This window comes from Fukomys damarensis, unplaced genomic scaffold (genome assembly GCF_012274545.1).
Source record: "Fukomys damarensis isolate Sample0158 unplaced genomic scaffold, DMR_v1.0_HiC HiC_scaffold_24, whole genome shotgun sequence".
Taxonomy (NCBI): Eukaryota; Metazoa; Chordata; class Mammalia; order Rodentia; family Bathyergidae; genus Fukomys; species Fukomys damarensis.
In genome coordinates, this window is record NW_022900936.1 from 29,578,576 (window position 1) to 29,583,952 (window position 5,377).

Here is a 5,377-nt window from a genome sequence, read left to right on the forward strand (position 1 = left end):
TAGAGCGCCTGAAGTTTCCCTGCTCTCGCGCTCCCTCCTCCCTGTCTCCTCCGCTGTGGGTTTCCCCCAGTCCGCGCGGCTCCCAGTTTCCTCCCTCTCCAACCCGGCCCCAGCACACTTAAAGGGGCCGTGCGGCTCTCGCCAAGCCTCACTCTACGCTCTCCAGGCGTCGGTCTGGCAAGTTCCGCTTGTTAATATTTCCATGCACAAGCCAGTAGTGCCCGACTGCGCCCTCAGGTGAGAATCAAACTGCTCAGGAGCAGAAATACAAGCAAATGAGAATTTGACTAGCGTCTTTTGCTACCCCTACCTCCCCTACACCTTTTTCCAAATGGAACCTCCCAGCCAAAGACTTCAAAAATCCTCCTGGTCCAGTTTAACCTCTTCCTTACCGCTTCCTGTGATTGGAATTAACTCAAATAACTTCTCCCACCCCCATGATTTAGAAAGTCGAATTTGAGCAGAGAGCCATTCGGCTGGAATTACGGAGTGGACTATCGAGAACATATCAGTAGGTGGGCACTCCGTTTCAAGATTCCTTTTTTACTGAAGTGACTGAAGTTCCTGCACAAAGGCTATTCAACACCGGGGGTCTGGGGTTGGACTGCGGGGGGCCTTGTCTTTATATTTTACCTGAGAGCCTCTCCTTCAACTTCACAGACTCTACCTATTAGAAAGTTAAGCTTAGGGACGTAATTAAGGAAGAGGACAGATGTGAGGGATGATATCCTTTATAACTCCAGAGTTTGCAGTTAGGAGAAGTCATTTAGCAGTTTAGAATTAGTGGGCAGGCCCTGAAATTCCAATCTGCTGGTTAGGCGCCCTGTGACCATGCCAGGCCTGTTTGTCTTTTGATAAATGGGGGCTGTGGAGATGCTTCATGATATTAACAAATGGTACCTGAAACAAAACAAAGGTAGCACATCTGATAAGCATTGGTTCATTCATTCTTTTGCTTATTTCTCTTTCTAGTGAATAAGACACTGCATGGAAAACGTCTAACGCGTGCTAAGTGCTCATTTAAATGGAAGATACTGGTATTTAAAGCGATTCTTTTTCTTAATAAATGATTATCCACAAAGTTATGTATGATAACCCCAAAATGGCTGGTAACTGTCTAACAGGGTACAGAAGAAGCTGCTGGAAGGGACAATTGCACAATGGATGGGGGAGGGGGGAGGGGGAGGAGGATTTAATCTTTTCTATATGCTTTGTACTTTTCTATTTTTAAAAAGTGAGTTCATGGATCACCCAATGAAAAATAAAATTTTAAAACCGTCTTGGGTGATCACTGTGGTTGCTGCAGGGACAGCCAGCGACCTTGCAGCGAAATTCTGTGGAAAGAAACTCTGGTTAACAGTGCCTATCTTTGAAAGTGAAAGACAGTTTAATCCTAAGAAAGCTGACTGAAAATTCAGTAAACAGGCTGGAGATAAGAATTCAAAGACTCCACAGAATCTTTTCGGCAATAAAAACAAGTTTGTGCAGTAAATACTGAAACACATACACTGAGTTAGTCTTTGTGGACGAGTATTTATTTAGTGAGGAAAAATAGAATATAACTTTTTTCTTGGAATAAAATGTGCTTTTCAGATAAGCTTATTAGGTAAGAGAAAATAAAGCAAGGAAAGAGTGAAAGAGCAAGAGACAGAAGCAGAAAATCCTTTAGATCTTCATATCACTTTAATGCATTTTAAATAAAGAATTTGAACTTACACTCAGTAAGGGATATGTAATTTTATTTTATATTTTTGTGGTGTAGGAGAATGAACCTAGGGTCTCATTCATGCTAAAGACATGCTTGACCTCTGAGCTATACCCCCAGGCCAAGGATATATACTTTTCATATCAAGCATCATATGTATAAGGCTTCTGTTGCATTGTTCCCCAAAGTAGAACCTTACTAAGAATTCTCAAAACCTGTTTTACTAATTAATTATCATTTAATGGAAATGGTAATAATATTGCCTTTTATTTCTAGACTTCTGTAAGTAACACCCACCCAACTCCTCTGTTCCAAGCCCCGTTCCAACCCCTGGAGTTGATATTACCAAGGAGTTTAAAGAGTTATTATTCTCTAGGAAGTAATTTTTGTCCAGACTCCTGATGAGGACCATCATCACCAACTCTTTTACATTGGTCTTTCTTTTTGCTCCTACCTCATCTAAAGAGTACTTTTTCTGTGGATTATATGAGTAAAGTTGGAATCTGAAGATAAGACTAGGGATGCAGAATATATTCAGTACAAGTTATAGTCAATGCACCTGAGAATTTTCAGTAGCTACTTCCTTTCACTCACACATTCACAGCCACACAAACACTGAGTGAACATTTATGCCTAAATTACTGGTGGTTCATCATACAAATGTAATCTTATTCTCCAGGATCTAACAGCTCTTACTCTGGAGAGCTACACAAAGAATACAATAGGCTCCAGAGTAGAATCTCTCTCAAACAGCAAGTCTCACTGGGGTAAAATGACAGCTCAAAATATTCCTGGAGATGTATTTATCAGAACTTGTTGTCCTTTCATTTTTGCTCTGAACACTAAATTACCGAGAAGAATGCATGAAATGCTCAATACCTCTGGTATGACGTATGTGCAAGTTTAAGTATTTACACATGGATAGGAACTATACTCCAGTCAGGTCTTCAGGCAACTCAGGTACGTACAAGAGAATTTTGACTCATTCCCAAACAGGTGGGAAACAAAAGAGAAAGATAAGGAGAAAAGGTCATAATTTGCACACAGGAACTCTACTCTGACCATTAAGATCAGAGTGAGTGGTGGGATCTAAAGTTCTGTAGAGAGAATTCTTAGCTCATTTAGAGTCTATGAAACTCATGATCCCTGAAAGTTCTCCTTTAAAATTTTGAAGAAACCTGAAAATAACACATTTCATCAGCTCACAAAGAAAGATTTTTCACTACTTAAAATTCTACAGAAGTAGTAACCTCTTCAGTTGTTCAGATCTGATTTTATCTTTCATGGGGGCAGTGGAGGAGGGAGAGAGCTGCAGGAACTCCGGAAATAACACAACTCCCAGGATCTCTCCAGGGATCCCAGATACAACTTACTCAGACTAGGAGAAGCACTGTAGATTTCCTAAGGAAACTACACACCAGAACATCTGTCTGTCTTTCCTCTGTATCAAGAAGCCTTAGAATCAAACAGCCTGGGCTGCAAGCCACAAGTTCCAGCAGATCTGGTGAGTGGCTCTGGCAAGAATTCCTCTCAAGGCTGTACTGAATGCTTCACTATGCCATCCCTCGGATAGGGGCGACTTTAGCAACTTTTACATGAATATTGTGGAATCATCTGTGAAATCCTTGGTATCTGAATTAATGGCATAAAATGAATATTTTAATAGTTTTCCAAGTTTGGAGATGTAAGTTTCATATCAGAGAGTAACTTTAAGGGATTCTAATAAAAGGCAAATAATTTCACACTTGTCAGAACACCTATTTACTGTGTTTTAAGAAACCAGGTTATTTCACTTTCTTTCACCCACAAGGCACATTTTAAGTGTCATTTTTGTTCGCTTCCCTGTCCTTTAGAATGGGTAACCAGAAAGCTTTGAGAGAAAGAGTTCCATAACTTATTCATCTCCGTTTACTTAAAACTTAAGTCATGGGACATTGTGGTAGGTAACTATTTCCAGCTCTCTGGGAGGCTGAAGCAGGAGGTGAATTTGAGCATAGTCTGAGGGACCTAGTAAGACAGTGTCTTGAAGCAAGATAAAAAGGGAGTGTGTGGGATGCACTCAATGTGCCCTTGTCTGCAACTCAATATCCTGAAAGGAAGGGTGAGGTAGAACCCACTGACCCCACCTAAGCATGCACTTCAGTCTCACGAAAGCTTATTCTACAGTGTAAACTATGATACACTCAAGTTCTTGTAGAACTGCAGTGACTGCGCCTGCCTGTAAGCATCTCAGTGTCCTGGAACATCACACTGTAGGGTACTGTGAAGCTAGGTGGTATAGTGCTAAACTCTTTGCTAAAGCCTGCCAGACCTTAAGTAAGAGCAACAAGGGGTCGCGTTAGAATTTACACCTTTAATGTTAACAGATGGCTAGTTTTTTTGTTGTTGTTGTTGTTGTTTTTTTAAGATAAATAAGAGAACACAGGGAGGAACATTAATTGAAGGCACTGTTTGGGGCCTTTCCAAACGTTATCTGACCCCATTCTGACATTTGAAGTGCTCTTATCCCAATTTAGAGATGAGGATATGAAAGTAAATAACTCACTGGAAGTTCAGAAGCCTTGGAGCTTATATTTGAACACAACTTGTTTTGAACTAAAGAACATAGGGTGTGCTGGTGGCGGGTAAGAGTTTCATAGTAAGTAGGATAGGAAGGCTTCAGATTCAAGTATTTAGGGATTCTCCAATGTCTTTAAAATGTAAATAGGCACTGTGAGCCCAAACGGAGTACACATTTGAGAAACTTTTCCTCTTCCATAAGCATTGTGGTGAACCTATGGCCATACTGCCTTAGGAGGCTGTTTGTATCATTGAAAGCTCTAAAAGGTTCACCATCACTGCAGTTGTAGCGTGCTACTACTGTGGTTCTTTCTAATGCCCCAGACTTGACAATGAAGATCATCAGCTTTCTTGACTTATCTGCATATGGCGGTTACTCCTCAGAGAACATACTTGTGTTGCAATGAGTAAGGCAATATTCCTTATGAGGAAAGACCATAAACTGAAGTAATGACACTTTCTAAGTCATTCCTCACAAAGCAGCCCACCCACAGGAACCTGTTAAATCCTGAGTCAGATCATGTCCCTTTTCTACTCAAAACTCTCTGTCGATTTCCCATCTTACTTGAAGTAAGAATACAAGATCCCAACAATGAATGTAACTGTACCGTATCCCTAAAATGTACCAATAAACTCAATTAAAGGTGAAAAAAAAAATGGTGCCAGGTACCACAACAGCAAGAGAACTTTGCTGTCTTCTGGGTATTATTCTTTTCTTTGTTTTTTGGTTTTTTGTTTTTTTAATGGAGTGTGCTGAATGTCTATAATTTTGTTCAGATGACTGCAGAACCTGGAAAAGCTGTTGCTGCTATTGATGCATAACATACTGCTATTACTGGTTGTTTTATATAAATATAAATATATACAATATATATATATATATATAATTTGAGTTTTTGGAAACTTTAACTGTGCTGTCAACTTTGGAAAAAGTTATCCCAATTTACTGTGTTGAGTTGGCATTGTACAGAAATTAACAGCCATATTGGTCTAGAAATGTTAATTTTTTTTCCATTTGTACAGGGGTAGTGCACTGTATTAAATATGTAAGGTCAAATCTATGTGGGTTTGATTACAGAAACTAATAGACTATTCTCTAAATAATGAAAAAAA

General features: G+C 39.8%; 1 protein-coding gene across 5 annotated transcripts in view; it reads right to left on the bottom strand.

Annotated features, from left to right (window-relative positions):
• The window catches only part of Robo1 (roundabout guidance receptor 1), a 744,872-nt gene that overhangs the window by 392,119 nt on the left and 347,376 nt on the right, over positions 1 to 5,377 (bottom strand). The window lies entirely within an intron of this gene.